Here is a 26,171-nt window from a genome sequence, read left to right as displayed (position 1 = left end):
ACCTGAGCTAAAGGCAGATGCTTAACCAACTAAGCCACCCAGGTACCCCCACATCTTTTTATATGCTCATTGGCTATCTGTATACCATTTGTCATGAGGTGTCTGTTTAGATTTTTTGCCCATTTTTTAATTGGCTGTTTTCTTATTGTTGAATTTTAAGAGGTTTTGGTATATTTTGGATAGACATCCTTTATCAGATATATGCTTGCAGATATTTTTCTCCAAGTCTGTGGCTTTTTTTTTTCATTCTATCAACAGCATCTTTTATAGAGCAGAATTTTTTAATTTTAATAAAATCCGAAATTGTTAAAAGCCCAATTTTAATAAAGTACAAAGTAAAGTTTTTCTTTCATGAATTATGCCTTTGGTATTGTATTTAAAAACTTATCCCCAGGGGCGCCTGGGTGGCTCAGTCATTAAGCGTCTGCCTTCGGCTTAGGGCGTGATCCTGGCGTTCTGGGATCAAGCCCCATGTCAGGCTCCTATGCTGGGAGCCTGCTTCTTCCTCTCCCACTACCCCTGCTTGTGTTCCCTCTCTCTCTGGCTGTCTCTCTCTGTTAAATAAATAAATAATAAATAAAATCTTAAAAAAATAAAATAAAAAAATAAAAAATAATAAAAACTTATCCCCAAACCCAAGGTCATGTACATTTTCTCCTGTGTTTTCTTTTAGAAGTTGTAGTTTTGTATTTTACATTTAGCCTTATTAAAGTTTTAATTTTCTCATGAAATAATTTTTTAGGCAGCTGGGCTTGTGGGAAATGGCAATTTATTTGACACAAAGCATACTTTTCTTTCTGTACCTGTTCTTCCCCCTCAAAAAAATGGAGTAGAACAGAAAAGACATGATTAGCCCATATGAAGACTGATGAGTTCAGAAAGAAGCTATTTCTGTTATGGATTTACAAATGGTACTATAATAATTTCTCATTACTTCTTACATTTCTCATATACTAATTAAGCTTGATTTAAAACACAAGATAGGGGTGCTTGGGTGGCCCAGTCAGTTAAGCCTCTGTCTTCAGCCCAGGTCCTGATCCCAGGGTCCTGGGATTGAGCCCCACATGGGGCTCTCTGCTCGGTGGGGAGCCTGCTTCTCCCTCTGCCTGCTACTCTCTCTGCTTGTGCTCTCTCTCTCTGTCAAATAAATAAATAAAATCTTTTTAAAAAAATTCTGTAAGACACAAGATAAAGAGTTATATACAGATCCCAAACTTTTCACCTATGCCAGGGATGACAGAAGAATGGTGAGAAATATCACTCCAGCTCTAAGGTTGGAATTTGAAACAAAGACCTTATTTTTTTTTTTTTTTGAAGAAGGAACGTAAAAGGCAGAGACGGATTTCATTTAATGAAATCATTATGGCCCTCAGCATCAACCTAACCTGCCCTCAGATTAGAACATTCCTCTCATAGTGACATCAGTTGTATGTAGAGCATTTATTTTGCCTTTTCCTCCTTAGCAAAAAACAAAAAACAAAAACAGAGAAACCGAAAAGAAAAAACCCCACAAAAACACAAAAAACCAACAATAAAACACATTTAAATCTATGACTTTTCTTCTGAACACTGCTTTGGCACACCCCATAAATTTTGTTATGTATTATTATTGTTGTTGTTAATTTCTAAACTTTCTGCAGCTTTAATTTTCTCCTTAACTTAATAATGACCTTTTTATCTTTTTTATATATATAATGACTTTACTACTTTCTAATCAGAATGTGTACTATATACTTTTGAAATTTTTTATTGCTGCATAATCCTTTTATTTATTTATTTATTTGGTAGATGTTTTATTAGTATTGGAAATAAAGGTACATTCTATGCTTGTGTGCTATAAAGTTTGATTTACATTTTTTGTCAGCCATCAAAAAGAGAAAGAGTTATTATTAAAGCTTCCCATTAGTACTGCACTTCTGTCCATTTCTTCTAATTTATAGCAGATTTCACTTTTGTATTTTGATATAATGTTATGTGATGCATAAAATTTTGTGACAGTTTTATATTCATTGTGAAATATACTTTCAGACAGGACATCTTCATTTCATTTAATATTTCTGCTTTAGTTTCTATCGTATCTGTTATTGGTATTGTGATTTTTTATTGTATTTGCCAGATATATTTGCCTACTTTCTCATCATTTACTATATTTTTATTTAGCAATTTTGTATCAGATGGGGCTTTAGAAAATGTCACATAGATGGATTCCTCTTTTCTTCTCATACAATCTAAAGATAATATTTTTAAATGAAGGAGATTTTCCCAATTGCATTTGTAGGCTCAATAAACATACTTAATTGTATATTGCCATTTTATTTTGTGATTTCTCCTATTGTGTTTTCTTTCCTCCCCTCTTCTTCTTCCTCTTCTTTCTCCTTCTTCCTCCTCCTTCTGCCCCTCCCCTATCCTCTTTCTTCTTTTTGTTTTGTTTACTGCCTCTTACTATATGACTATATTTTCTTTGCTTTCATCATCTCTAACATTTCAGAAGGGATCTATGCAGTTTTTTAAACCATTAATAGTTACTTTAGTTTCAAAATCTCTTTGAGGGCCCCTGGGTGGCGCAGTCGTTAAGCGTCTGCCTTCGGCTCAGGGCGTGATGCCAATGTTCTGGGATCAAGCCCCATATCAGGCTCCTCTGCTAGGAGCCTGCTTCTTCCTCTCCCACTCCCCCTGCTTGTGTTCCCTCTCTCACTGGCTGTCTCTGTCAAATAAATAAATAAAATCTTTAAAAAAAAAACTCTTTGAGTCCAGGAATGGCAAATGTGTGATGTCATTCTCTTCCCTTCCAGTAAAGATAGTGCAAATGGATTAAAGTACTTTCCCACTGAGCCTGGATATGACCTCAACAAAGCCCTAAGGCAGTCATTACCAATTAACAAGAGTTGGAACTGTAAGCTGAAATCCTTTTGCCATCCTTGCTTTTTCCTATTTAATGAATTAAGCCAGTGGTTCCCAAATGTTGCTGCACATTGGAAGTAGCTGAGGAGCTTCCAGTTGGACTCCAAACCAATTAAATGCAAATGTGCCTGAGGGTGAAGTCAGGCATCACTGTTACATGAAGATGCCTAGCTGATTCCAATGCACATCAAAATTTGACAACTACTGAGTTGTCCCACCCCTTTTTCTTCCCATTTCTGTTATTACCAGTATAATTAAAGCTCTCTCCTTCTTCTCTTCCTCTCTTCCTCCTTCTCTCTATCCCTTCCCTTCTTCCTTCAAACCACCACATGTCTTCAAACTTGAAAACAAATTTTGAAATTGACACCCACTTTTATAACCACACTTATAAGAATCAATTCGAAAATCTCTCCATTCTAAATGGTTCAATGTTTGCAACCAGTTGTTTTATACAATTACTTTCACATTCTGAGAATTTTAAAGTTTGTTTTCTCTCTCAAGCAGTACAAATACATCTTCAAAAATTTTTTTCAAGTTATTTTTATGAATGATACATGTATTGCCTATTTGAGAGTGTTTTCACACACAAAATTTGGCTGGGGACAACATTCTTAGTTGCCACAGTTTCTCTTAAAAATTCTGTAAACAATCTATTGTCTTTTAAGTTACAGAACAAATGTTTGAGGACAGTCTATTTTTATTCCCTGGTAATTAACTTTTTTTTTCTTTTTTTCTTTTCTTTTTTTTTTCCCCAAAGGCCTTGCAAATTTTTCCCTTTATTCTTTCAATGCCAAAGTTGGTTAGAAGGTGCAATTCATTTGCTTCAATGCAGTTGGTGCTTTCAACTTGTATGTACAAATATCTTTTCAGTTCAGAAAAGCCTTTGTCTCCTATCTTTGGTTATTTTTGTCTCTTCTGCTTAAACTGATTTCCCCTTTAAGAACACTGATGCTCTGACTTTGCTTTCCATTATGTGCCTTTTGTAACTATTTTATATCTGTCATTTTAATCTTGTTGATTTTGTTTCTGGAAGCCAGGGGAACTTTTCAAGTTCATCTTCCATGCAACAGATTTAAAGTTTCATAATATGATTGAGATTTTCTACTACTAGTCATGTGAGTTCCATTTTTACAATTGCATTTATCCAAAGGATCTTTCACATTCTCTGTTTCTGTGTTCAATTTTTAGAGTATTCTGCTCTTGTTTTATGCATGCAACTTATTCTGTCTTTTGTGAGATTAGTTACATTTTAATTTTTAATGGTCTTTTCTTCCTGCACAGTGTCTTTTTCTTTCAGTTTCCTTCTTTTCTCTTGTTTTCTCCTGTGTCTTTTAAACTAGGTGCTTTGGGGGGGGGGTTAATGGAAAACTTTGATTATTTGCTCGTATTTAAGAGTGGGAGCTAATGGGCTGATGGGGAGCCCTCCAAGTGCCTTGGTGCTATTTGTCCTCTGTGAATCACTGAAAAGCTTTTACCGTTCCCATTGTCAGGTTAGGGGGAGATTTTGGTACCATGGGATGGTCATATCCCCTAGAGAAGACTCAACCATTTCTTTCCTGAAAAATAAAGGCCTGCATTCTGAGAGCTAATGGAAGAAGGGACTAAACCCTAGCATTCAGTATGCAAACAGGCATTTAACTCTACTGCTTTTGGTACAGAACCTGAGGGGTCTCCATTTGTGTCCCCCAGCCTAGAGATTCTCCATTTTACTCCATTGTATAAACCACAGGCTCCTGCTGGGGAGAAGAAACAGCACTCAGTGACAGCATGTGGGAGGATGGCAGTAGATCTAGCTGTTTCTTTCCCAGACCTCCTAATTTTTCTGTTTTCCCCCACCCCCACCTTCATCCTGAGGCAGTCTGTGGTTGGTAGGGCTGATTCTCAGTTTTTCCTACCCACAGTTTAGAATTTGGCTTTCTCAAATCTGTTAAGTCAGTTTCCACATGTCTCTCTGTTTGCCAGTGTCAAAATTTTACTGTTATTTTCTTTTCTATTTTCTCTACACATGGAGATGTATGTATGTATATGTATATGTTGTATAATAGTTTTATAAGGGCTTTGGAAGGGAGCAAAATGGGATGTTAGTTCAAAGTTCAAACTGTACCTGGAAGTCTCATTACCTTTTTAGATCTTTTGGGACCCCTGTCAATTCTGTTGATCTGAATTGTATTTTATTTTATTTATTTAATTTTTTTAAAAGATTTTTATTTTATTTATTTGACAGAGACAGCCAGCGAGAGAGGGAACACAAGCAGGGGGAGTGGGAGAGGAAGAAGCAGACTCCTAGCAGAGGAGCCCGATGTGGGGCTCGATCCCAGAACACTGGGATCACGCCCTAAGCCGAGGGCAGACACTTAGCAACTGCGCCACCCAGGCACCCCCTGATCTGAATTTTAATCTCACCATTAATTTCAGCTTTCTGTCTCCTTAAGCTCCTGAATTATAGTGGCCTGTCTTCTTGCATTTTTTTCAAGGATTCCCAGTGGATTCCTGATGTTATCTTCTGAATTTTAAAGTAGATCATTTTCAGAGATAACCTCCTACTTTGACTCAAATGTTTCCAATTCTTTACACTGTAGTATTTTCTTCATGAGTCTCATTTATGTTTATAGTATTTTCACTCCTAGAACAAGGGTAAATATATACAGACTTGGTGTTTATCAATAGACAGGGAGCTTCCTAGCATCCTACTCTTTGGATCCCATTGGTCACAACTGGGTCGCATGTCCAAGGGAGTCTGAGAGAGCCAACCAATATCTAGCATTTTCAGCCCCAGTGTGGGTACATGTGATAGTAGAAGGGGGTGTTTGAAGCAAGGAAGAAGGTGACAGGGAATGACAAGTCATAAGCAACAAACTGTCCTTGCTCCAGCTAGTGATAATCATGATTGTATTTTCTGTAAGTAAGCTGTGGATACTGACTAGCATAATGAAAGTCTTCTTTATGTGAGAAAGATGTGCGTAGTTTCCATACCTGCTATAGCCCTTCTTTTCCAAAGCAAGGTCAATATAGACATTGTCGATCATACAATAACAATACAATACAATAAATCAATTTTGTTTCTGCTTTTGTGCTGGCTTCCAGAAAGCTCCAAGACGAATTTATGTCCTACCACTGGTAAGCAATATTTCTCATGGTATATAGTCTCTGAACTTACTTCACTTCCAGCTTCATTGGAACTTGCTCCACCCTTAATTTTTCCCCAACCCCATTCTCACATAATCCTATTTTATTTCATTTTAACCAATTGCATGTATTTTCGCAAGTACTCTTCCATCTTAGATCCTTTTGGAATTAGGCCAAATCTAAATAACAATTAATTACCTACTGATGTTTTTATAGCCTGATATTAAATTATACTTGAGAATTGGGACTATGTCGTACTGATCTTTATATCTCCTATGTTTCTTCATATATAGCAGCACCCAATCATTGTTTGTGGAATTGAATTGATGCATCCCTAGGGCCATCTGAGTCCGCCAGTTCTCTAAATGTGGCCTGCCTTTTATTTTCTAAGAGATCTTAGGATTACAGGTATCAACCAGTTGATGTGTTCATGGACAGATAACTAGAAACAAGGCATCCCCACTCATGTTGTTCAAAGTGTGAATTCCCGGACTAGCTTGAGATTGTTATATCAGACAAATGCTTACAGGTATTGATCTGATTTGACTAAATAGCAGCTCAGCCAAGCCAGCACGCAGATGCCAGAGTCACACTGGGCCACAACAGCTGGAGACAGGCATAGGAAACTAGAAATTACTCAGTTGCAGCCCCTCCAAACCATATTTGACGTGCTATTTATCTTCTCCCACTGAAACTCTCTCCTTCCAAATAAATGGGGGTGGGTGATAGCTTGGGGGTTGTTTACCTTCTACTGAACAAACAAGTCTGAATTAGGAATTAGAAGCAGTGAGTCTAAAATGATGAACGCGCTTACCCTGGCATTACTTAGAAAATGGGAAAAATAAATTAGATTACTACTTGGAAGAACTCATTGGTTTGGAGAGCAGCAGGGACTTAATTGCAGGTCTAAAGCGGCACAGCCTCAGTTCTCTTCAACGAAGCGAAGACCTTGCTCCTTGCTTGGAGCAACAGGCGGAAAGGGGATCCCTCGGAGGGCTCTGTGATTTGTGGCAAGCCAACAGAGACGCAAAGAGCAGGATAGAACCCAAGATCTTCCCGCTAAACAACACGGTGATGCTCCATTTTCATGCGTCCGTGGTTATTACCTGGGGTCTTGTGCAGCACACTTTACTGGCTTGGAGAGCCTTGGGGCACATTGTTTTGTCCCATGGGATACGTGAGGAGTGGCAGGGTGAGAGAGCTTGAGAAGTGAGTGAAAGGATTTTTATTTCCTCGGCAGAAAAAACAGGATGCTTTCCTCCATCAACAGCTGTCCTTGATGTGGTATATTCTTTTGGAATAACACACAATAACATAATGCAGTTTGCTGGAAATTCTAATTAAATGAGGTACTTGTCTCCTGCCTCAGCCAAATGAAATTATGGGACAGGACTTACAAGCAGCAAGGACTCATTTCAACAGTGCAACTAGCCTGAAAAATAGGAGTCCCTAACCAATAAAGTCAGCTTTCAGAATCACGGGACGTGAGGAGATGAGTGGTCCCAGCTAAAAGTGTGTGTGTGTTTGTGAGTGTGCCTGTGCATGATTGTGCACACAGAATAGAAAGCTAAGGGCTCTAAAATTCACATAGCAGTAATAGAACACGTGTTAATATTGACATGCAATATAATACACTAGAAACTTCCCATAATGCCAGCCTCCAGTTATATGGCACAGACTGACCTTTTAGGTAAAACCACCTTATAATGAGGCCCATTTGTTACTTCAGAAATGAGTGCTCTGGCTCAGTCCCAAGGTCCACTGGTTGCATGTTTCCTCATCAATAAAATCCCAACATATTAATAAGGAATGGCATTCCATGTCTCCAGAGATTTTTCTGCGGACCTAGGTATATTTTTAAACCAGACTGTGTAAGAAGCTAAAAGGGAGAGTGAAGGAATCCATCATCACTCACACCAGAATGAATTCTTTATGGACGCAGTACAAATATCTTGGAGTTTAGTTTATCCAAAAATAACATGACCTGATATTACATCGACGAGTACTTTCTAAATGCCAAATACTGCATATTACCCATTGCTTCTCTAAAGAATCCTCTGACATCCAGTTATCGTTCCCACTTAAAAATGATGAAGCACATTCAGAAAGGGTAAGTAACCTGCTTAAGGTTGCCCAAGTAATATGTGGTGGACCCAGGATTTGAATTCAGGCAGTCTGTTCCAGAACCTGGGTTCTTAGATACAAATATCAATAACCAACATTTCTATAATACTTACTTCGTAGGGGGCACTAGTGCTTTACAGTTTTGAGACAGATTTAATCTTCACACTGACTTTATGATTATTGAAACTAACCCCATTTTATTGGTGAGATAAGGAAGTGTACAGATGCAACATCAAGGTCACCCACCTGGCAAATGGCAAGGTAGAGGGGGCCAGAGGCTGTTTTCACTGTGGTGCCTTCTCCTCTTTCCACTGTGCCATTCTGAGCGTCAAGCAAGGCTTCAAAGCCCTTCTGGCAAAGGTCTGCCGTGGCTGCACCATCTTGTTGGTTTTGAATTAGATATCTCTTTCTAAAACCATAAAAAAAATTTTTTAAATAAAGGGGCTTCTCATAAGCATCCATTTATATCTGCCTCTGCTTCTCTTTTGTGGATGGCAGCAGGCAGGGAAGAGGAATAAATAGGTGAGGGAAGGCTAAGAGCAATGGGGATATTACTGGATATGGAGATTTGGAAACCATTCCTCATTTATAAGCTCCAAGTGATTTCTGGGCAATAAATGAGGGATCCTGCCTTGGCTATGACTTAGGCTGATATGGCAGATATTTCCATCTAAATCTGAGTGATCAGGTGCATGGACAGGTTTACTACAACAGCTAAAAGCTAGGACTCAAATGAGATCAATTAATTTAAAAATAACTGTTCTCTTAGCAGCCCCCCCCCCCAAATATGAAGGGCAACAGGTAGCGGCAATCACACCATCATACAAAGCCGAGAAGCTGAGGAAGAGACAACCGTATAGATGAACTTGGCCACAGAGGCAGTGGGAGGTGATACAGGGAAAGACAACTTGTTTAGTGAAGCAGGAGTGATAAATTAGGTTGGATATCTACATCAGTGTGTGTTCAGGGAATGCCAGTTAATCTTAATATTAACTTGGGAACATGTAATTAACATAGCATAACTCCTTGCATAAAACTCTACGTCATATAAAATATCCAGAAGTAAACAAGTGGTGCTGTCTGTGCTGAATTTACTTCTTGAGACTGAAGGGCACATGTAGATCAAAGATTGAAGAAGCAAATATACAATGAGCAGCTTTTTGGGGTTTAAATAAGAAGGAGATAGAAACACTGATGAAATTCAAAACCAACAAAATGTGGCTTCTACGTATAGATTCATCTGAATTTTTTTTAAAGATTTTATTTATTTATTTGAGAGAGACAGAGAGACAGAGAGAGCAGGAGGAAAAGGGAGAGAAAATCTGAAGAAAGAGACTCCACAGTGAGCCCAGAGTCCCACATAGGGCTTCATCCCACCACGGTGAGATCATGGTCCAGGTGCCCCAGAATTTTATTTATTCATTTATTTATTTTTAATCTCAGGGCATCTCTCTGTTTCTGGAAACTGCTGGTTACTGTATTTTTCCTCTCAAGTTGTGCAATTCAGCTCATGTCTAAACTCATTAATAACCATGGCTCACCAGACACCTACTATGTGCTAAGTGCTTTTTACATGTTATCACACTTACCTTCCTAACAACCCTCAAGGATCCATAATCTTAGCCTCATTTCCTCCACAAGGAGACTGAAGCTTATTGAGTTTAAGTAACTTGCCCAGGGAACTACATGCCAGAAGTGACTGAGATGAAAACTCAGCTCTGTTTGTTTGTTTGTTTGTTTACTTCCAAAGTGCTGAGCCTACTGTCTCTAGGTGAATATATTTGGCGAGCACCCTGACTATGAAACTACAAAAATCCCAATATAGTTGGAAAGCCTGTGAGGAAGGCAAGTGGCCACAGTCATTAAAATTGTAAAAGTACTTGTACTCTACAAACACATTCTAAAAATATACTTGCACACAGTTTTCAGAATGTTCAGGGTTTGAAACTGGAAAAATAAAGTAAAATTATAAATAATAGTCAGTAGGATAATAAGTAAAAACCTGATGATCCATCTTCAATATGGAGCATTAGGGCAGCTGTTAAAGGGAATGGTCAGTGCTATACGTACTGATGTAGAAAACAGTCTTCAGATCATATTAAACATCAATCAAGTTACAGAACAGTAAGTTGATTGTTCAATGATCCTACTGTTTAAAAAATATTTTATTTATTTATTTATTTATTTATTTGAGAGAGAGAGAGAGAGAGGAGAGAGAGAGCGTGAGTGGGGGAGAGGCAGAGAGAAAGGAAAAGAATCTCAAGTAGACTCCCCACTGAGAATGAAGCGAATGTGGAACTGGATGTGATGAGATCATGACCTAAGCCAGAACCAAGAGCTGGACGCTTACCTGACTGAGCCACCCACGTGCCCCAGAATGATCCTATTTTTTTTTAAAGCTATGTATGTACATGCATGGGTATTATAAAATCATAGGGAAAGATCTGGAAGGAAGCATCTGCTTTCCTGGAAAGGAAGCAAGAGTTTAGAAAGAACAGCGGGGACATAAAGGGAAGCTTTCAAATGTTTCTTCATAAATGTACATAAATGTATCTTTTATAGAAGCAAGGACTCATTATTTACTTACATAATTAAAAAAAGAAGTGGATATTTTAGGAACTATAGTCATCAGGCAGAAGTGTGTTTCTGTTTTCCTGAACTTTTAAGATATGTTAGTGTACAAGACATTGTCTCTTTTAGGATTTCATTCGTTACATCCTTTCCACCCCTTCTTCCCAGTCTTCAGCTGATTTCTGCAATTTAAGCATTTCCAGCAATGGATAATGAATAATTGTTTCAGATAAGTGTCTTGGTGTTGTTCTGTGATATGTTACAATGTAGGATCAGCAAACACTAACATAAATCAGCAAGTTTAGGTGCCCTGCTCAATAATTCCACAAACGGAATGCACCATTCTGGAACATCATATTGAGGACTCTGGTGGTCTCCAGCCTAGGCAAGAGCAAGTGGCGACACACTGACCTGTTTTGAGATGTCAGTGGACAAGTACTGGAAATTCACTAGAGGCCCTGATGGTATCCATCTGATCTCCTCTGAAGAGCCTCAAACAGAGAAGAGGTGGAGGGCCGGACAGCTTTCCTGCCCTGGGCATTCACAGAATCCATAACCATGGGCATCCAGTACATTGGGAAAGATTCCCCTGATGATTTTGCCTTCAAGCCAGGGCAAATGTACCATGAGGGCAGGTCCCAGCACCTCATGGTACACATCATGGAGGGCCAGTGTCAGAAGTCCACTCTACCTTAGATTGGAAGGCCATGGGACTCAAAGAAGCTTGTACTATTATATTCACCGAAAAGAGGGAAATGTGACATTTTCTATCTACCTAAACATCTGATCCCAGATCTGTCTATAATGTTGCCCAAGTGACAATCCAAATTGACTAAAAGATAGTTGAAATTATCAGGCAGCCTGGGCCATGGTCTCATTATTTTGATAGCACAAACATGGCCTTTAATAGCACGCTGTCATTGTCATGTTTGTCTCAGGAACATCAGACGATGATGGCTATTCGTTTGCATTTTTAAAAATATGTCTGGTTATCTGACAAGGTTTCTATTCAAATTAAAATAATAACAAGAATTCAGGCTAGTGGCTTGTCCTGCAATTGTCCAGGGCAATATTATAACCTATGATGACAACCCCCTCTCCCCCATGAGCTTCTAAAGCTATGGTAAAAAGAAGATCTACAGTAATAGTTCCTTTTACTTTTAAAATGTGAAATCTTTGAGCAAACAAATAGAATGTGGCATTTCAGATACACTTCCACAACACATAAAGAGGCTGCTAAGGCTCTTACCTCAGGGATAAAGACTTGTGTATGAAAATATGTCACTCTTAGCCATTCTAACACATCATGCTTATTACCCCTAACTTTGGCTTTTGTTTGGTTTGCTAATAATATTTCCTCCTAATCTGCAATTATCAATTTGTCCATCCTGTTTTACTTTATCCTATTATCCGTGTAAGTATCATCTATTTAAGGTTATTATCTCCTGTAGAGCCACCATTGGCAATGGTTTTCCACTGCAGGCCAGAGGGAGAGCTCTTGAGTAGGAACAGGGGAGGGGGGGGGGAAGGATGGAGAAAATAGAGCGGGCAGTGGTTACAGTGGCTTTAAGAGGCGACTGCACAGGCAGGACCTCCCTTTGTTCTTGCCAATCTAGCGGAGGTGGCCCAAGGTGGGGTAGGAAGGGAAGACTTGGGATGACTGTGGCAGGTGGGAAACCATGGGGGGACCAGGCAGCATCATAAACCCCGTGCAAAAAAGGACACCCTCGATACTGCCCTGAATGTAGTCGCCACCATCTGCCAATGAGGCCAGGGCCCTGTCTCTCTTATCTGTTTTGTGCAGTGCTCAATGGCGTGCCATGCACCGGAGGTTTGTTAAGATATATAGGATGATGGTAAATACAGATTAAAATAAAGTGCTGAGAAGCCAAGCCTATTAACTCACCTTGAGGTCCTTGCCCTGATGGAAAAGCCAGGCAGAACAAATGGGCCCGTAATGCTCCGAGCCAAAAGCCCCCAGTGGGAAGACTGTGTGAGCAGCATGTGTGGAGGAATTAACGACACACTCCCTTTAATGTTCATCGGGACTGAACACTGCTAATTTACAGCACTTCGGCATTTTTGGGGCCCCTTAGCGTCTTTCCAATTATGCTAGTGGGGAGGTGACTGGCCCATCCACAGTCCCCATGGTGAGACTGTGGAAGCAGAACTCAGCAACAGAGTCCTGGGGTTCCCGGATGCCTGTCCTAATGAAGCTGCATCGTTCACTCTACTCTTAGTCCGCAACCCTGTCCCGGCTCAGGGCTCCCTCTGCCCAGTTTCCCGCGCCCATCCTGGAACCGAGAAGCAGGGCCGGCCCACAGCCGACTCCGGGAGCAGAGTGTGGCTCGCCTTATATCTGTAGTTAAATAGCAATAAATCTTAGGTCAGGTAATGAATTCCATTTTGAGTAATCTCATTATGGACATCTATTCAAAGGGTCTATACAGCACAAGCAGAATGACTGGAAAACCCAGTATAATGTGCTGGCTTTTTTCCCTGTGCCAAATTAACAGTGAAGGCCTTTAAAAGGATGCTTCATTTAGGCTCTCTTATTATCAGAAATATTATACAAGCTGGAAGTGGGGCCTGAGTGGAATTGTACTGCTGAGATAACTCCCACTGTTGGATCAATGGCTGGCAGGACTCCAGCATGAAAGGAGTTCTGAGCAAGGCAGCCGTCTATCCACGGCCCCAGGGCACAGCTCTCTGCTGAAGCCTAGGAGAAGAAGGGATGAACAGGGCAAGAAAGTCGGGAGTGGTATTAGTGGCAAGCACAGTTTCTGGACTATCTTGCAGGATCAAATAAGGTGTATTGTGCAGGATCTGTTTCACTTACTTGATCTTAAATACAATTATCGAATTGTTCTTCTGAAAGCCCTGAGTTACATCATTACTCTATAGCCTTCAGCTGCTCCCCGTTACTATTTAAAATAGTTCAGCTTTCTCATCCTGAAAATTTTTTTTAAAGATTTTATTTATTTATTTGAAAGAGAGAGAGTGAGTGACAAAGAGCTAGCATGAGCAGGGGGGAGAAGTCGAGCTTCCCCTGCTGAGCGGGGAGCCCGACATGGGGCTGGATCCCAGGGTCCTGAGACCATGACCCAAGCCAAAGGCAGTCGGCAGTGGCCAACTGAGCCACCCAGGTGCCCCTCTCATCCTGAAATTTAAAGTGATCCCCAAACTTTACATACCCATCACCGGGAGAGCTTGTTAAATAGCAGTTCTGATTCACTGATTAGCCTTGGGGTGAGGGCTAAGATTTGACATCTTCCAGGTGCTGTCCGTGTAGCTTGTCTATGTACTACACTGGAGTAGCAAGGCTCCAGAGTATTGGTTCCCAAACTTTGACTTACATTAGAACCACCGGAAGGGTTTGTTACACTAGAGATTCTGAGCTCCGCCCCCAGAGCTTCTGATGCAGTAGGTCTGGGGTGGGGTTTGAGAATTTACATTTCTCACAAGTTTCCAGGTGATGCTGATGTTGCTGGTCTGGGGCCACACTTTGAGAAGCACTGCTATAGAGTAATGGTTCTCAAACCTGACTGCACATACATATCATCTAATTTAAAATACGAAGATTTTAAAGCATCCTGATTGCCAGCTCTACCCCTAGGCTAATGAAATTAGAATCTCTGAAAATAGGATCCCAGCATGAAAATCTTTTTCAGCTCCTTAAGTGATTCTTAATATGAATTGAGACTCACTGCCTTAAAACATGGTTTCCAGCATAACTTTCCCTGCAGCGTCCAGAAGGAAAACAGGACGATGTGCTCATCCCCGAATTAGCTTTTTGCACTATTATATTTCAGAACTTAGGCTTACATCGGTTTTTCTCCCTGAAATAACCTCCTATATCCACTGTCAAAACTCCATCTGTCTTTCAAGGTTTATCTTGAACACCATGAAGGCATGAAGCCTTCCTCTAGGCCCATGGCCAGCTGAAAGCTTCTTAATATATACTGCCTCCTAATTCCAGTCACCAGATGAGATTCTCACCCACCTCGCCTCATCCCTCCTTTCCATTGGCACAGCCCTCCTGGGAGCCTCTTTTGTGAAGCCTGGACCTGCCCTAGTGTTATTTGTGTGGCCACTGGCCTTTCCCTACAAGCCTGCAGGTGCCCTGTGGGTAGGAGAAGCTTTGCCCTGTTCATTCTCCTCATCCCTCCCAAAGCTTTCAGTGCACTGTCCTACTCTAAAGTCTCTCACTTAGTATCTGTTGGGTTGTTCTGCTTTTGTACCTCTGTGGCCCTTGATGTACACATTCTCTCAAAATATTCTTATGTATTTGTCTTATTGTTGCCTGTAGATATAACCTTCCTGAGAGCAGGGATGGTGTCATGCATTTCTTTATCCACTCCCCCACCCCCAAGCACACACTCTCCTCTAAGTTCCTGCTACTCAAAATGTGGTCCACGGACCAGCAGCATTGGAAGCAGTGTTGGAATTGCAAACTCTCAGGTCTCACTCAGAACTGCTGAGTTAGAATCTGCATTTTTTTTAAAGATTTTATTTATTCATGAGAGAGAGAAAGAGCATGAGAGAGAGAGAGAGCACAAGTGGGGGGGGGGTAGAGGGAGAGGGAGAAGCAGAGTCCCCACTGAGCAGGGAGCTCCAGGAGAAGGGTTCATCCCAGAGTCCCGGGATCATGACCTGAGCTGAAGGCAGACGCTTAACCGACTGACACCCAGGTGCCCCTAGAATCTGCATTTTAACAAGATCCTCAGGTAATATGTCTACATAGTAAAGTTTGAGAGGCACTTCTTTGGATGGTAAAATAGTAAAATAATGAAGAGAATGGGTTCTGGACTTCACTTTTAGGCTGGGGATATTGAGTGAGTTCCAGAAATTCCCCACAGCCTAGTTTCCCCATCTGTAAGGTGAGAATAGTCTTCATCTCATAGAGATGTGGGAGCATTAAATAATGCATTGTAAATAATTAAATAATGCCTCCTAAGTCAACACTCAGTGTGTTACAAGCCCTTAATAATACAGCTTGAACTATTATTACTCAATTAAAACTGGTTAACTTTAATTGAATTTAAACTGCCACCCAGACTAGGTAAGAAAATGAAACACAATTCGGCACGGATTTCAGAAACAGGAAATGTGAAAGGTAATAAATAAAAATATTAAAAACCCTTTAGCAGATGTTAAGGAGCCTGTCAAATCGTTCCTGCGTTAAACCTTAGGCAATTCGGTGGTTGGAGCCTTTAAAATTGCCATCCCCCAAATTTCTGCTGCGTCACCAGGTTTTTCTCTACTGTGCAATTCTTTCAGGCCTATTCTGCTCTACCTAAAAAACAACTTCATAAGTGAATTTTGTTTCTCAGACTCCTAAATCTGCTGCTGTCGCGATGACCTCAGCGGCCATAAAATGTGCGCCTTGCTTGGCTGAAATATGTGCGCACACTGCCCCCTAGGGGATCTATTCTGTCATGACCCTCAAAACCAAGAAAAAACCCACAAAATCTGTTAGGGTGTGTGCGTAGTTAGCTCGGAGGAAAAGGGCTGAATCCTTGACTGTGACAGTCTGCTCAGCTTTGAAATTACTACCGGGCTACTCTGAATGTTAACTAATCAATAGTCCTCGGCACCGGTGTGGGGCCTCAAGGGACGTGCGAAGCAGAACTTGATGTGTATGACCTGGGTTTGGGTCTCTCAGATGTCTGGAATAAAAGTATTGACTACAGTGACAGTCTAGAATGACAACCAACATCTGAAGTGAGACCTTCACTCTACTGTATTAGTGATATGAAAATGATACATCTATATCCCATACAAGATACCCACATTTTAAGCTGTTAGGAGAACAACAGGACAAAGTTAACAAATAACTATTGAGAGGTTACCATGTGCCAGCCAGTAGCTCTCTGCTCTCATAGAGCTGAAATTCTAATTAAGATCAGTGAGCATCCGCTCTGTCTCCCTGTCTCCTTCGGCTCTGGTGAGCTTCCCTTGGTTCTGGGGAGGCACTGGCTTGCCTTGGAATGAAAGACAAGGGCCGTGTTCCTCAGTATCCTCCCTCCCCCCCTCCAGAGGCAGCTCACAGACAATCCTGTCTCTCTCCTATGACCTAATAGCGATTTCTTCTTTCCTTTTTCTTTCCTCCTTCCCTCCCTTCCCTCCTTTCCTTCCTTCCCCTCCGTCCTTTCCTTTTTCCTCTTTCCCCTTTCCCCTTTCCTCCCTTCCTTCTTGTTCCTTGCAGGATTTTGTTGTTTATTTTGAGAGAGAGATACATAATTATGTATGGGGGCAGGTCCTACAACACATCGTGGTAAGCGATCCTTGTCTGGGCCCTGTAGTGCGGGACAGAGAAGGTCTGTGAGGCTCTTTAGAGCAAGGAAGCTTTTACTCTGAGGCACTCAGGAGAACCAAACTGGCTTCTTGTTACAGGAAGCTCCCAAAGGCCAACAATGGCTTCAGTTCAAGGTTCCATTTGAACCCACAAACTTAGTGAGTACTCTTTCCTCTTGAACAGTTATCACTGTTCTCATTCTATGCTCACTTCCTGGTCTCCAAAACTGCTTCCGGAAAGGTCATAATTCCATCCCCATTGCCATTCTGAAGACGCACTGGCTACAGCCCTTTGCTGTCGCTATGTCACAGGGATGGCTGGAGTCCCTTTGCCTGCAAAGTGGCATGGACCACTGAACCCTTCCCCAGGGCCGTCCCCAAGACAGTGCGCAAGCCGACAGTGGGGTCCGAGGGGACTTCCTGCAGCCCAGCCTGGCCTCAGGCGTCTCACACCACGCTGGATGCTTGTGCCTGTCTCCTTCCTTTTCCCTCCTCTAGGGCTTTCTGGCGCTGGGACTGAGAACTCGCAGTGAAAGAATGTCTCCCACCGCAAAGTTCACAGGTGTCAGTTACTGACTTTTTACCCCTTTCCCACCAGCCAAGCACCCTGGATCCGTTCACCGCACACTGTGTCCTGCTGGGCGTGGGCTCTGCCCGCCCTGTTCTGCGCGCAGCCTGCGGCCCTCCAAGAGGGCCACGCGTAAGCACTCCATACACGGAAGAGAACCTGCAGGCCCATCGCCCGAGCCGGACGGGGCGTGGAGCACTGTTTGTTTCTTACTTTCAGCCATCTTCAGAACGAGCCCCATTTTGCAGCTGAGAAACATGACGCTTACAGAGCCTTAGTAATTCGCTCCATGTCACACAGTACTTAGTGAAAACAGAATTTAAACCCAGGAGTCTAACTCGAAAGCCTTTATCGGCCACTCTGTGCTACTCCCCCTTATTTGATAATAAGGTGCCTCCTCGTGTGGGAAGTAAAACCAATAACTCGGTTCAGTTATGAGGACACCTTCCCGAAACGGAGTTCAGGACTGCATCAGTAATTATTGCTCCTTTCCTCCCATCCTTCCCTCTCGGACTGGGGTTCAGACATGTCTTCCCAGCTCGGCCTCTAGATCGGTACAGCTCACCAGGAGCCTGCCCCAACCCCCCGCCCCCGGAAGGCAAATGATGACATTGGCAGCGGCTCCTTAGCGGGAGGCGGACGGTGCCCGCGCCGCCCCCACACACGTTAAGTGCCTGTCAGTGGTTTCCTAACAAATGGCTTCGCGGAGACTCTGTCTCCTCCAGGTCAGCCACTGCGTGTCCACTCGAGGCTGCTAAAGGCCACGCTCCTGCACTCTCTTTCCTGCTCTGGAAAATGACACTGAAACCATAATGAGCCTGGAGGAAGTCAACCAGACAGGAAATAAATCCGCTCGGGCGCTGGTGCTGGTGGAGTTGTTCTGGAAGACCACTCACCCCTCGGGAAGGCGCTTGCTCCATGCAATTGGCCTGCAACTCTTTGCTCTCTCGTAGCCGGGAAAGGCAGGTGCGGGCTGATTAACTGAACTTGCAGCTCAGAGGACAGGTAGGGCGTGGCGCCGAGAGGCCACTTTGACAAGGGCCGCCGGTGATGTAAGATGAGCTTTGGCCAGGATTTCCTGAGGCAAGAGCCCGTTGACGGGCTTTATTTTTAGGTGGTGCGGATATTTTTAGTGAAAGTCCCACAGCATCTCCAGTTTGGGGGGTCAGAGGGTGGGGGGGCAAAGGGATGGTTTCCTGAGGTGAGTCACTTCCTCGCTGCTGGTGAAGAGATCTAGCCGCGCTGCTCGGTCGCAGGAAGCGCCCTCTGAGGGTAAACAGCGCTGACGGAATGGGAACGGGGCGGCCGGTGTGTCGGCGCTCACACACTCCTTCCTGGCCCCTGCGCCAGGTGAGCGGAGGCTGCTTCCTGTTTTCGGCGCTGGGAGGAACTCTGAACTGGGGAGAGCTGCTCTGGAGAAGCCACCGCAAGGCCTGCTGGGTAGGCGGCCAGGAGCGGACGCCGGAAAGCGGTTCGGGGGCAGGAACCGCGGGATGTGCCCCGGCAGCCCCTGGAACTGCTGAGTCATTGTGCGCCCCGGGAGGTGCCTATGGAAGCCAAGTGGCTTCGATTCCAGCATCAGAAAGCCATCCTGGTCTCAAAGCTGCTGATCAGCCGGAGATGCCCTCCGTGTCTGGATCCCACGCGTTCCTTAATTCCCTCAGCAGGTCCTACCGACTTCACCTCCGAGATTCCTGAACCTCCCTCTGTGATGTCAGTGACACCCCCAGCGCCCGTGGGGGTTAGGGAAGTCACCCGGTCCTCCCGGCAAGGATCTCTTCCATGCGGTTGCTCCTCCGTGTGGCTGGTAGATGCGGCCTGGGGAAACACACAGCGGCTTCGTCACCATTCCTCCCCGCCGCGTCCACAGTAGACACTGCTAATCGGTCGTGGCACGCTGACTGCTAAGCCCGGACATGGGTGACCACACCGTCGTTCTTAACACCGTCCTTCAAGCTCTCATGACCAATCAATTGGAACTGGCATTTGACATAAAGTCAATTTGCCATCCTGGTGCTTGTGTTATCTTCCTAAAAACTAAGTCCGATTGTGTTTCTTCCCTGACCTGAGACTTTTTCTGTCTCCCTGGTGCCTTCAGAATGAATTCAGACTCCCCAGCAGGGTGCACGGGGCCTTCTACAGTCTCACCTCCCACTGGCTGAGTGGCTTCCTCTTCTCGCCTCCCCTCCCTTGCCTTCCCGCCCCTACAGAGACCCCAGGAAACTTTTTATTCTTTCCCAAATATGTTCTGCTTTTGCGTGACTCTTGGCCTTCCACAGGGTGTTCTTGCTTTCTAGGTTTTCCTTTGTCCTTTCTCCATTCCTCAAACTCTAACTTGTGTCTTCACACCCTCAGGATTCCTCCTCTGTGATGTCGCCATGATTCCACTCAACAAAGCCAGTGGCCCCTCTTCTGTGTTCTCACAGGCTTCTGTTTTTACTTCTATTAAAGCATTTGTTATTGTAATATCCCATGTGGTATATATGTTATAACATGTTGTGGTATTTATAATAATTATATTTGTTGTAATTGTGGTCAGACAGTTGCTTATTTATTCAACACATTTATTGGCTATCTGCTATGTGCTGTGTTAGTAATAGGTAAATTAAAACAGAATAGATGTTTAATGAACCTTTATTCAATGAATGAATAAATGATATTTTGTTGCCAATCTAAGCTGCCTTTAGCCCTTGTATCTTTGTTTGAGAGCAGGAGAGCATAAACAGGGGAAGCTGCACAGGGAGAGGGAGAAGTAGGCTCTCCACTGAGCAGGGAGCCTCATGTGGGGCTCAATCCCGGGACCCTGGGATAGTGACCTGAGCTGAAGGCAGACACTTAACTGACTGAGCCCCCCAGGTGCCGTATCCCTTATATCTTTAGAGTACCTTCCTCTAAATTCCAGGAGTCCATGAGCAGGACTTAAATCTTCCCCTAAGTCCTACACAAACTATGAGAATAAATATTTTTAAAACTTAGTTTTACAAATATCAACCCAGATACATAATTTTACCCGAACGTATATATGATTACATAATTTCAGTCATGTCCTTTTTTCTTCTTTTTTGGCTTGTATTTCTTTCCCACTCCATCCTATAATTGGCACCTGTAGGTGACCAACCCAGTTTACTTGAGATTGGCCCTATTTTAGCATCCTGGAATTCTAGCATCCCACATCCTGGCGAATCCCTCATTCCCAGGCAAACGAGGATGGATAGTTACTCTCCTTCATCGTACCTCTATGTTTCTTCCCTAAGTAAGCAAATTTTAAAATGTGTGTTCTTCCATATTTTTCTCTGTATTAATATAGGACCCTATAATTGCCATTGCTGTTTCATAAAATGAGGTTATATTCTATATTTTATTAGATTCTGTATTATTATATTACATCATATTATATAAAGTTAAACACTTTTCCTTATCCTGACTTGCACACTAACAAAACTGTAAAAAAAAAAAAAATCAAGTCAACTGCTATAACTCTGGGTCATTCTCTTCATTACTCTATGCAGTGAATATTCCATAATATTGTGGCTGTTCACTTACTGATGGGCATTTATGTTGTTTCCAGGTTTTGGTTTTTTTTTTTTTTTTTTTTTGGAAAAACGATGATATGCATACACGCGCACATACATATCTTCATGTATTGATGCTTTCATTTTTATGAGATAAATAATTTTCAAGAGTAGAATTGTTGAGTTGAATAGTAAATGTAATTTCAATTTTTATAATTATTGCTAAATTGCTCTCCTAAACAGCTATAACACATCACATTTCTGTCATCATATGTAAGAATACCCTTTCCATCACATTCCCACCAGCCCACCATCACTTGGTGTGATAATTCTTACTAATTTGTCTGTCTGATGGTTATAAAATGGCATCTCATTGTTACCTTAATTTGCATTTCCCTGACTACTAGTGAATTTGAGCATTTAAAAAAATGCATTTGGCCATTTAAAAGGGGTCCTCAGTGATTTGTGTATTTGTATCTTTTACCTACTTTTCTGTGGGATTGTTCGACTTACTGACAATTTTAAGAGGATTTTATATGTTACGGATACCACCTCTTTTAAGATCTTTGACGTTTTTCCAGCTCTGATATTTGCCTGGGATTTTATTTATTGGATCTTCTGTGATACAAATTCTCTTGATTTTTATATATTTAAATGTGCCTATCTTTTCTTATCTAGCTTCTGAATTCCTAGTCTTGGCTTAGGAGTTCTCCTCAACCTGCGGATTATATGTGTGGTATCTTTTATTTTCTTCAAATTCTTTTTGTTTTATTTTTCACATTGAAGTCCCCCATTTTTATCTTATATAGTTTGGCTATGTAATACCCACCCCATCCACTGGGAGATAGGTCATTTATAGACGTTTTCCTAGGTATCCAGAGCCCCAGCTGAGTCTCTCTGTCCAAACCACCTGCCTCCTTGTTCCTACTCCCACACACCTTGCATTGAGTCTCAAACCCAAAGGCTAGTATCCATCAAATTCTCTCAAAAGGGCAAGTAACCCTACTCCAGTTTGTTAAACAACCTTTGTGCTAACACATGACAATAATAATATCTTAGGACTAAAATTTGTGTGTAATATTGATTTTTTAATTTCGACCATTAGCTTCTATTCTCCTCTCCCTTTTTTAGCAGTATTCTGATTTATCCACTGGGTGACAGCTCTCTTACCTACTCTCAGTCACATGCTTCCAAGAGTTGACTCCATCCCCAGATCCAGGGGTGGCACAAGGGGCACATTCCTAGGCCATTCAATACATTACATTGCTCTGGCCATCATAATGGCTAAAGGAAGTACCCCAATCACAGCCAATGAGACAGAAGAGAATATTTTGCCAGACCTCTGGGAAAGAGAAGTTTTTACCTTCTCTTCTTCTGGCTGGTAGTACATAGTACAGTATCTGGTAGAGAATGATGTAATACTGGGATATGCTGGCAACTACTCCGGTATCAACCAGCCTGATTACAGAGCCAAGGAAGTGGAGCCAAGAAATGGAAGGTGAGAAACTGGGTCCTGATCCCATTGTCGGAGCCCCAGATCAAGCTCTGTAGAAGTGGATCTCTTTCACTTGATTTTAATTTAATTTTATGTTTAATTCATGAACCAGCAAATTTCTCTCATTTAAAAAAGCTATTTTAGATCAATATTCCCACCTCTCATAACTAAGAGTTTTAATACATAAGACCCTTCTTCTTGGCTGCAGTCACTTAATGGGGCTTCTTAAGGAATTCTCCATATCATGTCCCCAATTATCATACATGGGGGGAGGGGACTCAGCTTGATGCCACATCCCATCTCAGGGATTGAATTGCCATATGTGTGTTTGCACCAGGGCTGAGTTACAACTTGGGAGAGAAAGTCCCCCTGAGGGATGAGGAAGCCAGGCATACAAGCTTCACCTCCTTTGGGATGGGGGTGGGTAGCGGTTGAGGAATAGCTTGGGGTTGTCCCTAGTTTCCTATGTTGGAGTCTTCAGAGAGAGGGAACCATGTATGAAAATGGAAAGAATTCTTCCCCACAGATACTGTAAGACCCCACAGTGTGTTTGGCACACTCTACAGCCCATGACACAGTTGCAGGGACCAATTCTGACACCTCCAAGGTTTGAGATACTAGAGCAGTTGAAGGAGAAGGGGAAGTAGCCACAGTGGAGATGAGAGCTTATGGAAGCAACATTGTCTTTCAGGAATTAGGAAGTGCTAAGTTAATAGGCGGAGTCTTATCTTGAGTGCAGCAGAACTCACCAGAACTGGCAGTAGTGCCAACAGACAACACCACCCAGCAGACCCAAGGCTGCCCAGCAGTGGGAAGCTGGGGTGGACAGGAGGAAAAAAGCAGTGCATGCATATACTAACTCATCGGACTTCTCTCGTGGGCATATGAGATACCTCCTGGAGACTTCGTGAAGAACTTTGAATGGGGGTGGGGTGGTGAATATGGAAGAACCTGAAGTCCTGTATTGGTAGATGGGAACAAGATCTTGCAAAATAAGTTATTGCCGTAAATGACCTATAAGAACAGGTGAGACCAGGTTAATTTTACCATTGTTGGCACCATACCTGTCTTGGCTTGCCTTCCTTAGCCACATTCTCCTTCCAAAACCCTACCCTCCCTGGATGAAGATCTCCCCTGATATCCACTAGGCAAGGTCAAGCTTGCCCTCTACATTTCCCTTAACATCTTTGAATAGAGCTCCTATTTTTAATACTTTCCATGCTTTCTGTAATTTGCTTACACATGTCTCTCCCATGATACTCTGAATACCTACCTTGTGCTCACATTTTATTTTCTAAGCACCATATATATGGTTATTGAATTACCAACTGGAGATTTTATACATATATACGTGTGTGTGTGTGTGTGTGTGTGTGTGTGTGTGTTTGCCTAGGTCTGTCTTTGAGGTAGAAAATATTTAGACCAGGGCCTGGTTGAGCTGCTACTCCATTTCATATGTAAGATTTTTGCGGGTTTGCTATTGAACTTTTCTTGTTTCTGGTTTACAGAAAAATCACAGTTTCTCTTGTTATTTTTTTAGACAAGAGGGGATGTGGCTAAAAATTGAGGGCATCTGACTAGGTTTTTTGATTTAGTGACCTTAATCTCCAATGCCAGAATTAATCTTGCTTTCGTGAGGACCATTTAAACCGAGAAAGAGTTAATACTTACACTACATCACGAACAAATTGCCTCATTCAGGAAGGAAAAAAAAAATTCTCCCAGAAAATTGGATGTCAATGGATTATTCCCCCTCAGATCCATGGATTAGTGTGTGGGGGGGAAGGGCGTCCAAGTGGGAAAAAATGTCGTATCAATGCGTTTGAGGGCAATGCCTGCTCTTTCACCCCACCTCAATTATGGGTTTCATCATCAGCATCACATGATGTGTGTCACGATGCCTACCTCACTTATGCCTATTATGGAATTTTGTTTATTAAAAATTTGAGAGCTCTTTAGAATTACAATACACTTACATCAGCATTGACCGATGATCCATGATCTCATTTTTCTCTTTCATCCAAACACTGGCAGTTCAAAAATTCTTTAAGATGAGGAGGACCTTAAAATATTATCCCTTACTTTATGGCCTTATCATAAAAAATAAATTTTATGCAGTGAAGATATATGGCCTATGTAAACTATGTAAACATGTATTTTTCTTAAAAAGATTCACAATTTATGATGCTCATTGAAAAAGATAAATATTAGGTTTAGTAAGCCAAGAGTGAAGTTACTGAATCTTTAAAAAGAGAGAGAAAGACCTTTGAGGTATGAGTGCTCAATTTCCTTGATCATTTAAATAGCCCTGGACACTTTGTAGAGACCTTTTAAATGCATTCTTCATCACTAATGACATTTTCATGAAAGCAGATATTTCTTATTTAACAGTCCATCTATTTCTCTAGCATGCTCTTCAACTTCCATCACAAAAGGCTGAGGACAAGTTGAAGTTTTCACAAGGTGACTAATAAAATTATAGGCCTGATGGATAGTCCAGGACCTTCGGTTTTTCTCTTAAGTTCTTGGATCCAGAAATCCTAAGAACAGTGGCAGAGGAAATGCCTGCTGGTTTGGAAATAGACGGAGAATCATTAACACTCTAGGAGGAGCCACAGCTATTGATCTCCGGGCTCCTGAACAATTCAGTTGGAGTAAACGGCTTGGTGCTGCCATCTCAGGTGTTTGAAGGTCACGGTCAGGGTGGCAGGCATGATCTTGTGATGCTATCTTGAGATGATGATGACACATAAAGAAAACGGGGCTTCCCTACAGAGGTGGCAAAGGAGAGTGTTAAGATGAACGAAGAGCAGGACTTTGGCTGACATGGTGCTCTTGGATGCTCTTAGGTCTGAGCAGGAAACACGTAATCAATTTTCTAAATAAAACGATTTTTTTCCAAAGATGTCTTGAATGTGCCAGCTGTTCACGCGTATACACGAGAGTGGTTTCTCAGGTGCAGTGTCCTCTGAATCAAGGAGGATTTCTGGTAAAACGCTTCAGTGGCCATTGCGTATTGGCACCAGGAACGCCTGCCAGCCCCGAATTAATGGCCACCCCAATTTCTCACAAGGCATACTGCCCTGTGGAGGAATGGCACATTACCAGCTCCCTGGCATCTGAACGGGTTCAGACATAAATCTCACCAGCAAGAGGAGATGAAAGTGAAAATAAAGTGTGAAGAATCAAAAGGAAGTTGCAGAACGCATGGCAGATGTTGTGAGATTTGTCTAGCAAAACCCATGTGCCAAGCACATGATTGATGACATTAGCGAGAGAGGTTAATAGCTCTGGACGGCGCTGCTGGGGCTTTTTAAAAGTAAGCACAGGACAAATGCTAAGGCCGCAGCAGGAACGGCCAACTGAAGCAAGTGGGGTTTTCAAAACAAATAGCATGTCATCAGCTTACATAACATCGGTGGTTGAGGCAAACGGAAGGCAAAAAGTCGTCCGTGGTCCCCGCGGTGGTGGGGGAGAGAAGGCCCTTCACTTGCTGACTCCTTTGAAGGTGGCAGATTTTGAGTGACAAGCAGGTTACAATGAATTCTGCAGGAGGCAATGACATGCCTAGTTTACA

The 26,171-nt window shown here is 42.3% G+C and overlaps 1 long non-coding RNA gene across 1 annotated transcript in view; it reads right to left on the bottom strand.

The window, feature by feature from the left end:
- Positions 1–19,002, bottom strand: part of LOC148110800 (uncharacterized) — a 183,632-nt gene extending 164,630 nt beyond the window's left edge. Inside the window, exons 1-2 of the long non-coding RNA XR_015724778.1 lie at positions 18,484–19,002; positions 8,398–8,560 (exon numbers count right to left, since the gene is read on the bottom strand). This is a non-coding gene — a long non-coding RNA (uncharacterized LOC148110800). The remainder of the gene's footprint in view (positions 1–8,397; positions 8,561–18,483) is intronic.
- Positions 19,003–26,171: the final 7,169 nt, after the last annotated feature.

Source organism: Ursus americanus, chromosome 1 (assembly GCF_024610735.1).
Source record: "Ursus americanus isolate L20-20 chromosome 1, mUrsAme1.1.p, whole genome shotgun sequence".
Lineage (NCBI taxonomy): Eukaryota > Metazoa > Chordata > Mammalia > Carnivora > Ursidae > Ursus > Ursus americanus.
The sequence above is the reverse complement of the archived record's forward strand: the minus strand, read 5'-3'. Positions and strand labels throughout refer to the sequence as shown.